At 40.0% G+C, this 19,389-nt stretch overlaps 2 long non-coding RNA genes and 1 pseudogene across 2 annotated transcripts in view; 1 reads left to right on the top strand and 2 right to left on the bottom strand.

Moving 5' to 3' along the window:
• LOC148213056 (uncharacterized) overlaps positions 1-19,389 on the bottom strand; it is a 36,312-nt gene that overhangs the window by 5,273 nt on the left and 11,650 nt on the right. The gene's annotated exons all lie outside the window — the stretch shown is intronic.
• LOC148213058 (uncharacterized) lies at positions 7,277-8,210 on the bottom strand (annotated as a pseudogene).
• LOC148213057 (uncharacterized) lies at positions 8,747-10,924 on the top strand. Its single transcript, XR_015791944.1, has 3 exons — positions 8,747-9,224; positions 9,558-9,769; positions 9,973-10,924. It is a non-coding gene; the product is annotated as an uncharacterized LOC148213057 (long non-coding RNA).

Below are 19,389 nucleotides of genomic sequence, written 5' to 3'. Positions count from 1 at the left end.
ATTTGATCCTTACACAATTTGTATAGATAAGGATCGTCCCAGTAGTAAAAGTTGCTGTCATAGATGAATCGTTTAGGTTGCTGTCTATTCATGTTTGATGGCAAAATTCCACTAGCTACATAATTGGCCATATCAGCAAACCATGGCTCCAAGTCTTTTCTCTGTTCTGCCACCACCAGCAACTGCTTATCAGGAAATGCGTCTTTGATTGCTGCTTGTTGTCCTTTCACTACTCCCTCTAGCTCTACTATTGATAAATGGTCTGCTACTTGGTTCTCTTATCCTTTTTTATCTTTGATCTCTAAATCAAATTCTTGCAACAACAACACCTATCGAATCAGCCTTGGCTTGGCATCCTTTTTGGAAAGCAAATACTTGATGGCTGCATGGTCAGTGTACACCACTACCTTCGTTCCAATGGGTAGGCTCTGAATTTTTCAAATGCAAAGACCACCGCTAATAGCTCTTTCTCAGTGGTGGTGTAATTTAGTTGAGCTTCCACCAATGTTCTGATGGCGTAGTAAATTGGGTGAATTAGCTTCCCTTTCCTTTGTCCCAACACAGCTCCTACCGCATAATTACAAGCGTCACACATGACTTCGAATGGTTCCTTCCAAATTGGTGCAGTCATGATAGGAGCCTCGATGAGAGCTGTTTTCAACGTGGTAAAAGCCTGCATACAGTCAGAAGAAAAGTCAAACATGCGTTCATTTTCTAAGAGAGAGCATAAATGCTTAGAGATTTTAGAAAAGTCCTTAATGAATCTCATGTAGAACCCTGCGTGTCCAAGGAAACTTCTAACTCCTCTGATTGAGGTGGGAGAGGGCAGCTTCTCTATGACTTCAATCTTGGCACGATCTACCCTATCCCTTTCTTGGATACTCTGTGGCTCAACACAATCCCTTCATTTACCATAAAGTGACATTTTTCCCAATTAAGCACTAAGTTGGTGTCTTCACACCTCCTCAACACTTGATACAGGTTGCTCAGACACTCGTTGAAGTCCCTTCCAAAGACTGGGAAGTCATCCATGAAGACCTCAACCATAGTCTCTATTAAGTCTGAGAATATCGCCATCATACATCGCTGGAATGTTGCTGGAGCATTGCACAGTCCAAAGGGCATTCTCCTAAATGCAAACGTACCATATGAACACGTGAATGTAGTCTTTTGCTGGTCTTGAGGATCGATAGTGATTTGGTTGTATCCACTGTACCCATCCAAGAAACAGTAGTATTCTTGCCCGGCCAACCGATCTAACATCTGATCAATGAATGGCAATGGAAAATGATCCTTCTTAGTTGCCTTGTTCAACTTCCTATAGTCCATACAAATGCGCCAAACGGTTATGGTTCTTGTGGGAATTAGCTCATTGTTGTCATTGGACACCACGGTGATCCCTCTCTTTTTGGGTACACATTGGACTGGACTTATCCAATCATTGTCGGCTATTGGGTAAATTATTCCAACATCAAGCCATTTGATGAATTCCTTCTTGACAACTTCCTTCATGGCTGGGTTCAACCTCCTCTGGTGTTCAATCGAATTCTTACATCCCTCTTCTAGATTGATCTTATGCATGCAGTAACTTGGATTAATCCCTTTTATATCAGCTAAAGTCCAGTCAGTGGCCTTCTTGTTATTTCCCAACATCTCTATTAACTGATACTCTTTTTCTTCGGCTAAGTCTGCTGCGATGATGACTGGCAGTGTTTCTGCTTTTCCCAGATAAGCATACTTGAGGTGTGAAGGTAAGACCTTCAGCTCTAACTTGGGTGCTTTCACAATAGATGGCTGCAGCGGTGCTTGCACCCAGTCCTTCAATTCCAGCGGCTCGAATGTCTTCTTATAGGTTCTATCGGATTCAGGTTCATGCGACTGGCCTTGGATCAACTTGGCTTCCTTGTCTCCTGCCTTGAGAATTTTTGTTAGCTCGTCCTCCAGTTTGCTCAACAGCTCTTCCGTTTGTATTTCATCACTCATCAAATCATCTGCAATCTTTAACAAAGAATATTCTTCCACATTAGCAGGGTATTTAATGGAGTTAAAAACAGAGAATGTCACTTGCTGGTCATTGACTCTCATAGTGAGCTCTCCATTGTGTACATCAATCAACGCTCTCCCCGTGGATAAAAATGGTCTTCCAAAAATGATTGGAATTTACTTGTCAGCTTCGTAATCCAATATGATGAAATCTGCAGGAAAAATGAATTTGTCTACTTGAACCAAAACATCATCTATCTTACCCTCCGGATGTGTAATGGATCTATCTGCCAACTGTAAGGTGACGGTTGTTGGTCTTGCTTCGCCTATCCTTAGCTTCTGATACACTGATAGAGGCATCAGGTTGATGCTAGCGCCCAAGTCACACAACACATGCCCTACATTATTCCCTCCAATTCACAAAACAGGAATGGTAAAACTTCCAAGATCACCCATTTTCTGAGGGAGTTTTCCTATCAGAATGGCACTGCATTCTTTTGTAAAGGCCACCGTTTCAAATTACCCTAGCCTTCTCTTCTTTGCCAATATATCCTTGAGGAATTTGACGTAATTTGACATCTGCTCCAATGCTTCTACCAAGGGTATGTTGATATGGAGTTGTTTCAACACCTCTAGAAAACGATCAAACTGCACATCTTGGTTTTTCTTTTGCAACCGCTGAGGGTAAGGAGGGGGACTTGGTGTTCAAATATTAATTAAATTACGTTTAATTAATTAATTAAGACTTAATTAATTATTAATTAAATTAAAATAGTTTTAATTTACTTAATTATTTAATTTATTTATTAAATTATATATATTAGTCTTTTTAATTATGATTTTTACCATACTTAACAAACCCACCACTTCCAAACATTTTTGTTTGGAAATGGTGAGGTGGAGAGTGAGAGGTTACTCCCAATCTTTCTCTTCCCTCATGGCTTAAAAACAGAGAGTTCCTCTCTGTGTTTTGTTGGTTGGTTGTCTTTCTCTACAAACAAAAGATGACCTATCTCTCTCACGATCACAATTCCCAGTTTTTCCTTCTTCAAGAACCAATATCCCACAATTCGGGTTCTTAATCCTAGAGACATAGCAACCTTGTTTTGTGGTGGTGTTCGTCATGATTGTGTGTTATTTTTGTTCGTACCGAATCAAATTCCATGCTCGGCGAAGAAGGTTTGACAATGATCTTCAAATGTAAGTTGTTTTTCTTCCTCAAGAGGCTTAACCTCTAACTTAGAATAGAACGGTTCTGTTTTAAAACCAGTAATGTATTGTTTTCTAAATCGAGCCGAATCACAAGCAATCAACTGCTTCCACTGGGCATTCGATCCCTTCAGTACGTGCAACACTTCATGGCGTCTAGATGTGCGTGGAAGTCCACCAAGGATTCGTACGTCTCCACGTGGTCAACCGGGTCAGCAAACTCGTCGTATTTGTCCAAGTTAGGAGCTTCCACTTGGAGGAGATCGGCACGGTCAAGATGGCTTGTGTAAAAGGCGGTTCTTCAGGCTTCTCATCGTCAAAAAAAGGTCTCTCATAGGCCTTTTTGAGGTCATTCTTGATCTCCCCCTGCAACTCTCTTTTGAATTGTTCGAACTACATCTGCAGCTCTTCATTATTGATTGACTCTAACATGGGTCTAAGTGCTTCTGAAGGTCTATGTCGTTTTGGTGATGAGAGGTGCGAGCAGAGGTCGTCGTGGCATTGAGTCCGGCCGTTTCCTCCCAAAATCAACTTGGAAAGGTTCAGGCCTACAAATCTCACCTGGTCTTGCTCGTTTACTTTTGCCTTTCCCCTTCTCGGTTCTCGTTGGATCTCTAGCTTGGGTAGCTCGAGAGCAAGACCCGACCGTTTGCAAGGCTTCGGTCAGGGCTGCTACTTGAGCTCTCATATCACTTTGTCTTGGGGGTCGTGATTAGCTCGACCTGGTCTAGGACCTCGACCTCTGTGAGTCCGCCCCGACCTTGGTTTTCTAGTGACAGGTGGCTTGTGTTTGCCCAATCGTGCTTTTGGATTTTATGGACCTAGGGATCGTCCCCAACCTTCGTGCTCTCAGTTACTCGAACCTTGGGGACCCTCTGTCATAGCTTGAAGATGTAGAGCGATCTGGCAACGACGGCAATCCCCACAGATGGCGCCAACTATTGATGCCAAAATCTACCTAAGTCCCGTAGAGAGACTTGCTAGGTCGATGTGAACTATCCGGAGCGAGCTTTTTTGAGGTACCTCCAAATAGGCAAGCCACTCCGACGCTCAAGTCAATTTAAGATCTGAGCTTAGACAAATCAGCTTCAAACAGACTTTTCATACCTGGTATGGTGGACTGGGGGTGTATTTATAATAGTCAAAGGAGTAGCTACCTGTCCCATCAAGATATTTCGCTGTTCGGGGTGGTGACCTGCCAAAGACCGTGGGTCCATGTTGAGGGGTCCTCGATTGCACCCGTGTATCTGGAGATGACCCGACAAGTAGGCTTAGCCAATTCTTGAGAATAGGTCGGTCTTCGAAATTAGGCCCACAACAGTGGTAAATGCATTCCCTATTCTTAGAGCGGGGAAATTTAGAGGGATAAAAATAAACTTTTGGAAATTTTAGAGAGATAAAGAAACAAAATTCATATACAGAAAAGTTAAAAAAAATTTAGTGAGAGAAAAGTTAAAGATAAAAATAGAAATTATAAAGAGAGAAAAAAATGAGGTTAGACGAAGAAAAAAGAAAAAATGATAAAAGAGAGAAAAATTAGCAAAAACAGTTCGAAAATACATTTTATCTTTTTGTAAAAATCTTTAAAAGATGGCTTCATTAAATATGACAATAATACATATTTACAAGAATTCTAACCAAAATTTATTCGAAACTTTATTATTTTTATTTGTAATTTGTCGTAATAAATTACAATAAAACCAAAACTTATATTTTTTTTTCGAAAAATTTGAATTTGTTTTAAAACATCATAATCCTATCATATAAAATCGCAGCTCCATTTACTTTGACCAAATTTCTCCCCATTTTTGTCCATAGTTTTAAAACCAACCTTCCTTTGAAATTTCTTAAAATTAGCCCGAAATTACATGCCAAAAGGAAAAATGGGAAAATTAGGCAGGGCCGTAGGGGCAGTATTGTAATTGGAAGAGGAAAGAAAGGGTATTTGAGTAATTAAATGAGAAACCCTAAAACCCAAAAACATCTCCCATAAAACCACCCCCACAACCTTTGGGAAATTGGGGTTTTTGACCCCACCAATAGTTCAAATTGGATAAATGAACCCCTTTCAAAAAAACCTAATTTTTTACCCCACCTCTACTTAATTTTGAACCCACCTTTAGTGAAAAGACAAATATACCCTTATTTATGATACATTAACTTCCACCCAACCATTTCACCAAACTTTTAACCTCATATTTTACTTATGTTTTGAGTTTGAAACAATCCAAAATTTTCACACCATCCAAACTCCTCACAGATCACGTTTTTTAAAATCTGGGAAAGAAACATTGCCACGTGTTTGATCATTGTCCCCACACTATCTAAAATCGTTGTCCCCAAATTTTCACATTTGAAGAGTTAGAGGTACGTTAACATAAAAATTTCTGAAATGATTTGAAATATTTTTCATTCATACATTTTCACTTGGCTTCTTGGAAAAAGAAAAAAAATGCAGTCGGTATCCCGGACCAAGTATTGTTCCGAGATTGAAGCTTCGAGATCCGGGATTGAATGTTCAATCCCGGATCGAAAGATGGTTCGGGAGTGAACCGGGATACATCCCGGACCAATCTCGAAGCACTGTGGTCCGGGATATGTCTCGGACCAAGACTGGTCCGGGATATGTCTCGGACCGGTCCGGGATATGTCTCGAACCAAGACTGGTCCGGGACGGTCCAGGATGACATGTATTTTGTTATTTTTTTACCACTTTTTTTGGACGATATTCTTATCTCACTTGATTTTATCTATTTGCAGGATGCCTTGTGTTTTCATAACATTTGGTGGAGAATGGAACGATAGTGAAAAAGATTACGTTGGTGGTCGCACGAGAGGATTGACAGTGGATAGTACAACCACATACAGAGAATTTCTAGGTCACGTGTATAGATTGAGTAATATAAACCCCCTTCAGTTCGATATTATAATTAGACGTGTATATCATTTTAAAACTAAAGTTTGTGTAATGGAGATAACTGATGACGATGACCTGAATTTTTTTTAACTGGTGAAGATGTTTCTGAATTGCCTATATACATATCTACTACGCCAAAGCAGGTACATGAGAATGAAACGTACATGCCTTCTTTCCCATATCATGTAGGCCAAAACGTGTCCTCGAGTTGTATGCCCATAGCTTGTATTCCCCCATTCCAGAGACCCACAGATTCGGTACATTCATTTCCTTCCTCATCATCGAACCCCTCTTCTTCCCAACAACCACACCCCTTTTACGGGCATTTAGGTCATGATATAACGGGTTTAACACCATTGGAATCAGATGTTGTTCCATGTAACCTAGGAGATGACAGGGTATGTGATTGGAATGTGCCGGGATTATTGAATGATAATCAAGATGAAAGTGATGAATCATATGACCCGTTGGGAGAGTCAGAAGAAGGAGACTATGAAGCAGAATTTGTGAATGATGACTATGACGATGCACTTGATGAAGAGTCTGAGCCCGATGTGGAACAGGTACATGCTGAGATTCGTAGGGATGAAGCAGCGGTCCAACAAATGGGGTGTGATGGTCTCACTGGACAGCCTAATGATGAGAAATTGCAACTCATAGTACAGTCTTCTGGAACAAATGATGTTAAGGAGGGCGAAGTATTTGATACGAAGAAGGAGTTGAGTTTGAGAATGCATTTAGTTGCAATGCGGTTGAATTTTCAGTTTAAAGTAAAAAAGTCGACACCGGAACTATATATACTACGCTGCGTTGATACTAGTTGCACCTGGAGACTTCGAGCTACAAAGCTGAGGGACTGCAATCTGTTCAAGATAAAAAAATACTATAGCATCCATACATGCAACGGTGGAGTTTTGAAATAGGATCATAGGCAGCCAAGAGTTGGGTGGTCGGACATCTTGTCCAAGCGAAGTTTACAGACGTCTCCCGCACGTATAGACCGAAGGACATAATACAAGACATGAGGAAGGAGTATGGTGTGAATTTAAGTTATGACAAAGCTTGGCGGTCCAGTGAAGAAACACTTCGACTTATTAGAGGGGATCCAACATCGTCATACGGTCTACTACCAGCTTATGGTGAAGCATTAAAAATCATGAACCCAGGTGCTATTTTCGAATACGATCTACGATTATATAGTTGACTTAAAGCTCGCTAACCTGAAATGCGTACGGAAACCCGTAGAGATTATAAGTCTCTTGGTGTGTGGGGTCATTTCTCGCCTCTGTTGGTACGCCGGTAGTTTATCCTTTTGGGCATTCTTCAGGCTCCAAAGTGTTCTTTCGAAAATCAACGAACTCCAGTCGTGATTGCAGAACTGCTCCCACCTATCCACAACCCTTAAAAGGGTCGTATCTATAAACTGCTTCCTCTCCTTCCCCATCATGGCAAGTTCGACGAAGTAAACTATGCCAACCTTGACAACATCCTCATCATCGTCAAAAACTGCCTCCACAAAAATCTTCTCTAACTCACTACACTTAACCCTGACACTATCCTTAAAGTAACGTGCTCGAAGTCGTCGGCCAGGAATATCGTTATCTACCATAATCATCCTATGACTGAGGCCGGTGATTAGGTCAAACTCCCGCTTACCAAAGGAGACCCTTTTCCCAAACAGGTCGAAATTAATGATGTCCTGCCTAGGCTCTTCAACCTCTCTCAACAATAGATGATGTATTAATGGACCGTTAAAAACTACGTCCATGTCCAAAATAGGACCGAAACACGTTTGCCTAAACATGTCTAACTGGGTTGGGATTAACCTAACCTTCAGCCTAGAAGTGGTTTTATCTACATGGGCAAGGTTGGTCAACGTGGCCGGAAACCAGTCATCACGATTTAGAATTAGTCTCAAATCCATTATATGTCCTATACAAAGGTAAAAAAAAAAATTACATAAAGTAGCAAGGAAATTAAAAAAAAAACGTTCAGTGCATACCAACTTAAAAAAAAAAATTTTGAAGTGTCTGCATTCTGCCTTCCATCCCAGACCGTATCCCGGACCATTTCGCCTCCGGGATGAAAGGCAGAAAATGGGGTTTCATTCTCTGCCTTTCATCCCGGAACGAAACGGTCCGGGATAAGGTCCGGGATGGAAGGCAGAATGCATTATGTTTAGAAAGCCTCCCATCCCGGACCTTATCCCGGACCATTTCGCCTTCGGGATGAAAGGTAGAAAATGAAACCCCATTCATCCCGGAACGAAACGGTCCGGGATAAGGTCCGGGATGGAAGGCTTTCACAATGTAATGCATTCTGCCTTCCATCCCAGACCTTATCCCGGACCGTTTCGTTCCGGGATGAAAGGCAGAGAATGAAACCCCATTTTCTGCCTTTCATCCCGGAGGCGAAATGGTCCGGGATAAGGTCTGGGATGGAAGGCTTATGCAGCCACTTCGAATTCGATCCCGGATTCAATCCCGGACTCTATCCCGGACCAAAATCATCCGGGATTGAATCAGAGATTGATTTTTTTCCCAAATTTCTCAGTCCTACAAGCACAACATGAAAATGACCCTAGATCTACATGGCTGCTTCAGATAGCGCCAATAATGAAATCAGAACAACAAACGTTTCTAAAAATTTTGTTATAATCTACCCGACCACTAACCTTGCAATCGATGACTTCATAGGGCGAAACAATGGAAGAGAAACGTCTGAGATAACTTCGTAAGGTCCGAGATGGATGAATCGTCCAACGTCCTTTGTCCGAGATAACGTTCGAGATGGGTTTTAGGGTTTTAGGACAAATGAAACGTTCGAGAAAGGGTGAAAATTTTCGTTGGGCCAGGAAACGTCGGAGATGGAGTTTAGGATTTTACTTATTTACTTGGAGGGAGTTCCCTTCATTTTTAAGCATGAGGGTACTATGGTAAATTGGCTTGGGGAGAGGTTCAAAATTAAGTAGAGGTGGGGTCAAAAAATTAGGTTTTTTTGAAAGGGGTTCATTTATCCAATTTGAACTATTGTTGGGGTCAAAAACCCCAATTTCCCCACAACCTTTCAAGTTCTTCTTTGGCTGCGTCTTCTAATTTGCCGATTCAGCCGTCAGGTCAGTTTCTCCCTTTAATTCGATAGCTAATTCCTTTGTCTGTTTCTTCTGATTGCTTTGTAATTCTCTATCTACGTCAATCTCTGTTTTGGTTTTTCTTTCTTGTTTTTGTGATCTGATACATCTTTCGGTTTGAATTCGGATAATCATATTGCGATTTATTATTATTTGTATAATTTCTGTTAGAAATTTGTGCGTTTAGTTTAGTTAAATTATATATAATCTCTGATGTAGATACACTGTTATTGCGTAATACACTGATATTTGAATTCGAGTCCTAAATTTATTTACAAATTGATTTGATCTCTGATTAATGCCCGGCGTAATTTGCAGTTGAAATTGACAAGAGCACTTCCTCTGCTGTTTGACTCAATCTCTACTCTTCTTGGAACTTTTTTCGTGTTCGATATTTCTTTTGTCGAATTCTTTTGAAAGAGAGAGTTTGATAATCTCTTCGACTAAAGAATATCGAATTCAAAATAAGTTCCATGCAGCGTACCACAGGCAACATCTCAAATCATCCTACAAGTCTAAGTCCTTTCAAGGTTAGTTACTCATGTCAGTCTCGTTCAGCTAAAATTAAGTTCGCTTCTTAATTAATTATGATCACATTTAATTACGTGACTAAAAATCTGATAGCAGACTCTTAAGGGAGATTATATGATCAAAATTCTTCTTTACGTACATTGACAAATGGGCATTGAGAGTAATCTAATGAAAGTTCATAATCCTTTCTTTGGATTTGTAGGACTGAAATGGGCACTGAACGGGGGTACCAAGGCATTGTGAATGGGGGCTGAAATTGTAATTATAATTGTAATAGACAAGGATTTATTTAATGATTACAACTTAGTTTAGTCCATGGAGGAGCCCGAAAGAAATTATCCATCGTAACAGCACTTTTTTGGTTGGCTCTTTTATAAGTTTTAAATTTCTTTTCTTTTTTTTCCCTTAAATTAAGAATGTTACTAATTCTCTCTTTCCTACAACAAAAATATTAGAAATTTAATAGAAGTAATATGTTAAATAGGGAAATGTAATTAACACTTTGATATTAAGTTAAGAATTTTATGCCACATTGATATTAAGTTAAGAATTTTATGCCACATTATGTTGAGTGGCATAGGCTGAATTTGTTGTCTATTGGGCCAGTATGCAGTCCAGTTTTTTTGTGTAATATTTATTATCTGGGTCTGATTTATGTTTGAAGTTTATTAACAATTTAAGATTGATGAGAATGTGTGACATTGGATCCTGACCCGAAGAAGTAGTTGGAGTTGGGGTTCGAACTATTAGAGTTTACTTTTCTTTCATTTTCATCTTTCAAGAGTTGTCTGATCGCTTATTTCATTAGACTGCTCTTGGTCTATAGATTGTACATCCTTAATTCTAGCATAGTTTCGATGCAGACTATTTAGTCTTGGTTCAATTTAGCCCAAGAAACTACCGTGTAAGGAACTTATGGGTTTGCAATGACAACTATGGATTGTGCATGACTTTTGATATCAGTTTTGAACTCTTAGCAGGCCCTTTAAGGAATATGAATGTACTAAAGGCCCAATTTGTGTGTGTTGAAGGATGAAGTCAAGGTTGAGTTAGCTGTTTTCTCTAACTGTGTAGCCAAATCCTATTTAATAGTGAATAGTGAAGGGATAAGGATGAATTGGATTTAGTGATTTGACCTTAAATCAATTGTTGTAGTGAGGGGGTGCATCTACAGGCTATAGTAGACAGTCCAATGTTGATTAACTAAGTAGTTAATGGCGTTTCAAATAAGAGAACCCTGTTTATTTTTTTTCTTTATTTTAATTATTAATTGCTATGCTATTATTAAACTTTTCTTTTGATAAATATTTTCAAATATGAATGAATTTTTCATATTTTGTATAAATATATAGCTATCATATGTAGCTAGTATTAGTTAGAAATTTTGATATTTTGATGTTTGTTATAATTGTTTGTTGTCCTCATCGGTCAAATCAAATAAAAGGGATCATTTTTCAGGAAAGAACCAATCAAGGAATTTAATTATATCCCTTCTAAGATCGTTCAGAGTTTGATCGGTTAGTCTCGAATCGTTGGAGCCCATGATTTCATCGAGTCTCCATACTAGCTCGGAAAGGATAAAATTTATGAATGATGAACTAGCTGAAGCAAGAATTTGAAGTGTTCAAATTTAGTTTTTAGGGAATATTGTATTTTATATGAGATATAATATATAATTTAATAATTAATTGAGAATTAATTATGTTGGACAATATGCTTATTTAAATTAGTTTTAAATAAGTTTAAAGCATGAAAAAGAGTTGTAATTTGATTAATGTGATTAATCAAGCTTAGGTGTCAAAGACCAATTAATATGAGATATTAATTTGACTTGATTTTTGTTTTAATAGAAAATTGATATTTTAATTTTTGTTTTTATAAAAATTAGTTTTATAAAAGTTTTATTTAAAAAATCAAGTTAGTGGAAAAATCTAGATTTTCCCACTAACTAGTGGTTTTTAAAGCTTTTCTTCAAGGCAATGACACCTATTCTTTAACATGCTAGGGGGGTTTGAAGTGGAATGCATTTGGTCTTTATATAGGTGATGAAGATCACTTGGAGAAGGCTAATGCTTCCTTGCATAAATGCAGAATTTTTCCACTCAAATTTCTATAATTTCTATTGTTTTCTCCTAGTCATTAGTGCTTTCCCTTTGCTTTCACTTATAATTCGGTCCCACAATCGTGTTCATCAACCCGAGGATAGCACGGATTTTCTGCTGGTGGTCCCATTGAGTTAGGAGAAGAAGTTATGGTGGAGGTCTTTAAAGGTATAAAGTTAATCACTTCCTCTTTACCTTTTTCATCATATTTTTCAGCATGCTTATTTTAGTTAAGTTGCTTCATTAAGTGTATTATGATCCTTAGCTCCCGCTGTGCATGTCTAAAGTTTCATCATGTGGTATCAGAGCATGTAACCTTTTACACTTATTTAGCTTGGTGGGGTTTAATTCATAAGATGAATTGTTACATGTACTAAAATGGTTTCTGTTTTTGGCATCCCTTCTTTTAGCTTGCTTTTGGTTATTTAATTATTGTAATTAAGCCCTCGTTTTGGGGCTCGTTGTGCTTGATCGAGTCTGTAATTTACTTGAGTCATTTAGAGTTAAATAAAGGTTGTAAACGAAGCGGGTTCAAGCTCAAAAGCATGCTGTCTTTTCCGTTACTGCTGCTGTTTTTTGAATTTCCAGCACTTAGAAGGCGGTTTGGGTGCGGTTCGAGACTACTTCAAGCGTATTAATGTAATAGCTTAGTTTGTGTGTGCTTGGGATGCTAAAATGAACCATTTTTAGTAGTTCAATTATTTATGCATTTTTTATGTATGTTTTAATTGAAGTTAAATCTTCTATGCATAAAGTATGATATAGATTTAAAACCCCACCATAGGATAAGCATTGTTACATTTATGTTATAAGAGTTATAATGTATGTGAATGCATGAAATTAATTTCATAAATTAGATATAAATGTTATATTGGTTTACGACTTTAATTAGTGAATGCATGAAATTAATTTCATAAATTAGATAGAAATGTTATATTATTTTATGAAAGTGGATGCTTGTTTTAGGTTTATGTCAATCATATAATTGTTATGTCTAGATTTCATAAGTGTTATAAAATCACTTAGACTAAATCTATAACAAAGACAAACTTGCATGCTTACCTAGGGTTACCCGGTGTAAAGCAATTCGTTAATATGATGAAAAAGGTAAAGATGAAGTGATTAACTTTATACTTTTGAAGACTTCCACTATAACTTCTTCTCATAACTCAATGGGACCACCAGCAGCAAATCCGTGCTATCCTCGGGTTGATGAACACGGTTGTGGGACTGATTTATGAGTGAAAGCAAAGGGAAAGCACTAATGGTTAGGAGAAAACGATAGAAATTTGAGTAGAAAAATTCTGCACTTATGCAAAGAAGCATTAGCCTTCTCCGAGTGATTTTCGTCACCTATATAAAGACCAAATGTATGCAAGGACAAGTTTTGCATGCCTTCCACTTGGGAAAATCCAACTTTGAAGTTGGATTTTTCCACTAAATTAATATCTCATATTGATTGGTCTTTGATACCTAAGTTTGATTAAGCACGTTAATCGAATTAGAACTCCTTTTCACGTTTTAAACTTATTTAAAACTAATTTAAATAAGTCGTACCCTCCAATATAATTAATTCTCAATTAATTATTAAATTGGATATTATATCTCCTATAAAATACAATATTCTATAAAAATCGAATTGGAACACTTCAAATTCTTGCTTCACCTAGTTTATCAATTTTATCCTTTATGAGCTAACATGGAGACCCGATGGACTTACAGATCATGGGCTCCAACGATTCGAGACTAATCGTCAAACTCTTTAACTTAGTTAATCAACATTCGTTAACTAACATGACTATCCACTATAACCTTTAGATGCACTCCCCACTATAGATATATTTGTGTCCATTTGATATAACCGTCATCGGTAAGTTAATACTTCATAGGTCGTTCGTAACCCCAGCTAGGTTAAAAAAAACCGTTTTACCCTTGATTTACATCTTTTCTCCTAGAGTACCACAGGATCAACGCTAATGAGCTTACTCTCACCTATGCAGATGAAGGGAGAATCCTGAATAAATAGTAGTTCGTAGACGACTCGAGATTTAGATCAAGTTATCTAGGTCATCGATTAACGAAATTAATCAGTGTTATCCGAAAACGGTGTTAATATGTAACCGTGATTATTTTACGGTCAGTCTTACACAATCTCATTGTGTAGAACAACCCCGCTCACATGTTTCTACATGAACGAATCAGGATCACTTCGTTTATGACACCTTACAACATTTGTAACAATCATAAAGCGGGCCGTATTCAATAGTGTCTCCAGGAAGAAGTACCCAACTTGATCCACGTACTATAGACTGTTTAGGCTATTTATTTGAACTTGATCAAGTTTATGTCTCCACATAAAGTCCAAGTACTCATTATAATAGCCAAGAGTTTGTAGTTTATTGGATTTAGAGTTATTAAAAAACAAATTCACTTTCATTTAACAACACTTGTCTAAATAACCTCACATTAATGTTCACTGTTTACAAAACTACGAGTTTTAGGACAAAATACCAAACAAACTCCCACTTGGACTAAAACTCCTAGTGGGTTTGCAACATGATTGGGTTAAGTGCAAGAAATGTAAATACAATAAACTAGGGCATCTCATACCCAATTTCTCCCACTTGCTTTATTTATTCTAATCGTAGTCCTAAACTCTTTAGGTGACTCTAAAAAATACTAGCTGGGAGGGCCTTCGTAAATGAATCAGCAATGTTGTGCTCAGCAACTATTTGTCTTACATTAATGTCTCCTCTCTGCACAATTTCTCTGATGAGATGGTATTTGCGCTCAATATGCTTTCCGCGCTTACGGCTTCTCGGTTCTTTGGAGTTCGCCACTGCCCCACTGTTATCACAATACAAAGTGATGGACAAATGTATGTCTGGAACAACTTCCATATCATTTAGGAACTTCCTCATCCATACTACTTCCTTGGCTGCTTCGTATGCAGCAATGTATTTTGCTTCCATTGTGGAGTCGGCATGCAACTCTGCTTTATACTTCTCTATACTACTGCTCCTTCATTAAGAGTGAACACTGATCTCGAAGTAGATCTCCTTGAGTCTATATCAGTTTGAAGATCAGAGTCAGTATATCCAGTAAGGATCAGATTCTTATTTTCATACACGAGCACGTAGTTCCTTGTTCTCCTAAGATACTTAAGGATATTCTTAATGACAGTCCAATGTGCATAACCGGGATTGGACTGATACCTACTGACTATCCCTACTGCAAAGCATATGTCTGGTCGGGTATATAACATTGAATACATCAAACTCCCGACTGCTGATGCATAGGGAACATGTCTCATATCCTCAATTTTTTGAGGTGTCTTAGGACATTGTTCCTTCGACAAATGTATTCCATATCTGAAAGGTAGAAGACCTGCTTGGAATCTTGCATCTTATACTTAGACAACACTTTGCCTATATAAGATGTTTGAGACATAGCTAGCGTTCTGTTCTTTCGGTTTCGAACTATTTGGATACTTAGAACATACTGTGCCTCTCCAAGATCTTTCATTTGAAACTGGGTTGCTAGCCAATTTTTTATGTCAGTTAAATATCCTACATTATTCCCAATAAGTAGGATGTTATCTACATACAGAACAAGAAATGCTACCGTGGAGTTGATGATCCTTTTGTAAACACAAGGTTCATCAATATTTTGTTCAAAACCGTAAGTTTTGACTGCAGCGTCAAATTTCATGTTCTAGGATCTGGATGCTCGTTTTAATCCATAAATGGATTTTTTAAGTTTGCAAACTTTCTTCTCTTGACCATGTTCTACGAACCCTTTTGGTTGGACCGTATAGATACTTTCGTCAAGATTACCATTCAGAAAGACAGTTTTGACATCCATTTACCAAATTTCATAATCATAAAAAGTGGCAATGGATAAAAGTATCCTAATAGATTTAATCATAGCAATAGGTGAACATGTTTCTTCATCGTCTATCCCCTCCACCTAGGTGTAACCCTTTGCTATTAATCGGGCTTTATAGGTTTGTACCTTTCTCTAATGGTCTCTTTTACGCTTATAGATCCATTTGCAACCGATAGGTCTTGCCTCATCTGGTTTGTCTATAAGCTCCCAGACCGAATTGAAGTACATAAACTCCATTTCGAGGTCCATGGCTTTGATCCACTGATCTCGATCAACATCATACATTGTCCTTTTATAGGTGAATGGATCCTCTAAGCAATCATTAGGTATGGTAACTTCGGTTTCAATTAAACCCATATAACGATCAGGTTGTCTCACAACTCTACCACTACGTCGAGGTTCTCTCATCTCTTAAGAAGGATGTGACAGATTAGATGTGCTTGTCTATTATCAACTCTTATTAATGGACCATCCTGATCAACAACTCTGGTTGATTTATCTGTAGCATCTTTTGAAATCTCTTATAATACTAGTTTGCTGCGGGGTTTATGATCTCGTATGTGGTCTTCCTCTAGGAATGTGACGTTTGTCGATAAAACTACCTTTTCATCCTGAGGATCATAAAATAGATCACCTCACGTTCCTTTAGGGTATCCTATAAAAAGACACAATCTTGAACGATGTTCCAATTTCTTAGGATTTTATACCAACACATGGGTCGGATGTCACGGTCCTACATTTTTCAACCGTGCGGAGCCATGATCTAAGCTCGACCATGGCCAGCCTTACGGGGAACTCTAGCCCCAATCCACTTTTTGCGGCCTTTGTGGCTTCATCGGACCTTAGGCGAGGTTCTTTCTTCCTCGATCGAGCATCGCTTGCAGCGGAATTCTAACTTGTCTTGGCAATGCACGTCGCCCGTACGTGTATTTAAACTCTATCGCGACTCTAGCCAACTTGCCTCTAGACTAGGCCAAGCCCCACGGCTCTACCTTGCCTCTACCCTAGGCCAAGGTCTTCTAAACGCGACATCGCAACTGATCTCCAACCATCTTGGTTCTCGGCCACTCGGTCGTCCCGCTTCTACGATGAGCCAGGACCTTACCGGGATGAGTTCTAACCTATAACGGGGTCAGAACGAGCTTAAAACACCAATTGGGTACAACCGGAGATTCCTACCGCTTAACTATGTCAAAACTAGCTTATCGGGCCCATCGGACGCCTCTATGACCATTTCTGCCGAGAAACTAGTCAATAACGAGCTAAATGGCCTTATCGGGTACTGTTGGGATGATTCCTACTGACATCTAGAGAAGGAATGACTAAACTTGGCAACCGGGATGAGTCTTGCCGCTTACCAGGTCAAGACTAGTTTTTTCTCACTTACCGGGTGCCCACCGGTACTGTAGGATGCCACCCCGAGCATCGGGATGTCATCGGGCTTCGCTGCTCACATAGGCAGCATACCAAGAATCGACCCATGAATTTATATTTATGATCGGGGCCTTTCGGACATCCAGCCATCCGGACACCATCGAGGCACGACAACTCTTGCGCCCGTGCTGTGTCGTTCGAGCATACCGTATCACATAACGTCCCCTATGTGCAACCTCCAGCCCATGGGACGAGGCGCAATGCCGGCACACTCGTGCCGTCCGACACTGTCCTTGAGATTCCCATTCTCGAAGGAAGATGCCTAAGACCTTGGTCTTGCAACGCTCGCCCACACCATGACACATGCATGTGCCATGAGGTAGCTCACTCAGGCCACAGGGCCCAGGGGTGGTAGAGAGCTGACATCGGTGCCTCCCTTAAGGTACATTCTAAGGCATTCTTGGTCTGACAAGCGTGTACGTGCAAACTGGCGAGGAGTCACTTGTCAACATAGAGCGCACATCTGAACTCCAATTGACACGAAACTTGGTGTGCTTGCATATCTCACTTATATGCATCTAACTCTAAAGCCACTTGTCCAAACTCTCGACGGAAGCCCAACTTCTAGGGTCATGGCCTGGGGCCTGAGCTTGTCACTGACACCACTGACATCGCCTTCGCCTTGCATTCTGCATATGCCTTATCTACGCATTCTTGTGCACATCCATGGGGTGTGATAGGTGATGCACTATCCTCCTTGGTCGCATCACGACACTTCTCTCTCAACCCTCAACATGGTCCGACGGGCGACATATGCATGTCGCTATCGCTTGCACACTTGGTGAGGGTCTCAACCCACTCTCTTATAGTAGGGTTGAGACATTCTCCCCCACTTAATCTATCATCGTCCTCGATGACATACTCCGGGGTACAATCCACATATAATTCATGCGATTGTGACACTCTCCCCCACTTAAACTCGTCATTGCTCTCGATGACGTCTTCTTCAAACTGGCTAACTGACCCGACTCTTTCTCAGTGTTGCAACAAAACATGAACTTGGTACAATGCTCATGAAACAGTCTCTTCTCGCGGACCTTCTCGCGCCCTGCTTTCGGACTTGGCCCAAGACATGCTTCGAAACATTGTACTAAACTTGGGCACATTTTGGTCGTTGCTTCAAGCACACTTGGCTTCAACTCTTAAGTTCTCTGAACAATTGACACTTTGATGAGGCAGCTAACACTTTACTCTGAGACTCGCTTCAAGTTGGCCTTACCCTTCAGCCAACGTCTTCGACAGGCCACTTGTCGTGGGATGCACAACTGCAACAAGCCTTTTCTCAAGCCACCTGCTGTGGCAAGCAAACAAACAGCAACAAGGCTTCAACTAGCCACCTTCATGTGGCAACCACAAACACGCCACTCTTTCGTGCCCAACTAGCTGCAACTCAGTTTCTCTCACGCTACCTTTCATGGTAACGCTCTCATGCCACCTCTTGCGACAAATGGACAACCTCACATGGCTGCCTTCACGCCACCTTCATGTGGCGAATACGCTGCACGACTCTTCTCTGCCTGCAGCTTCTTGTGAACACAATCGCACCAGGCTGACGCTCCTTGTTGAGCAAACACTGGCCTCTTAACTTCTCTTCGAAGTCGTCCACTCTAAGCTCGTCATGCAACCTGGCCCATTCTCTTCAGCGCATCTGCAAGCCCGCACTATAGAGTGTTTCAACTTAAGGGACACACGTGCTCACGTCTTGAGCAAACTTGGGGAAAAGCAACACATTAACTGGAGTAACTTCCCCCTCTTGATCTGGCTCTCTGTTCAGCCACTCCATCCACCATTTGTAGATTTACTTGATGCATGTCTTGCACTTGACCAACACATGTCACACTGCCCCCGGCTTGTCTGCTTGCAGCCATTGACACTATCCCTTTGAAGATACCCTACCTGGTTCGCCTTTGGTTTCTTCACTTGTTTGCTCTTGTGTACTCAGTCCATGCCTACTCTAAGACCACTGACGTGCAACTCTTTCTTCTTGCGGCTCACTCCGCATTTGGCTTCAAGATAACTCCACAACTTTTGGGAGCATCATAAAACGTTGCCTTCTGATCGCTTCCGCTCACTACGGAACCGCCAAGCCTTAGGCAAGGGACTTGGGTCTTGCTTTTTGACGGGATGGACTTCCCCCAATCGAATGTCTACTTTTGACATCATTGAGTCTCAAAAAGTCAGGCTTCAACCCTTCT

The sequence above is a fragment of the Momordica charantia genome, assembly GCF_013281855.1.
Source record: "Momordica charantia cultivar OHB3-1 chromosome 1 unlocalized genomic scaffold, Mcharantia_2.0 BLBB01000001.1, whole genome shotgun sequence".
Taxonomy (NCBI): domain Eukaryota; kingdom Viridiplantae; phylum Streptophyta; class Magnoliopsida; order Cucurbitales; family Cucurbitaceae; genus Momordica; species Momordica charantia.
The sequence above is the reverse complement of the archived record's forward strand: the minus strand, read 5'-3'. Positions and strand labels throughout refer to the sequence as shown.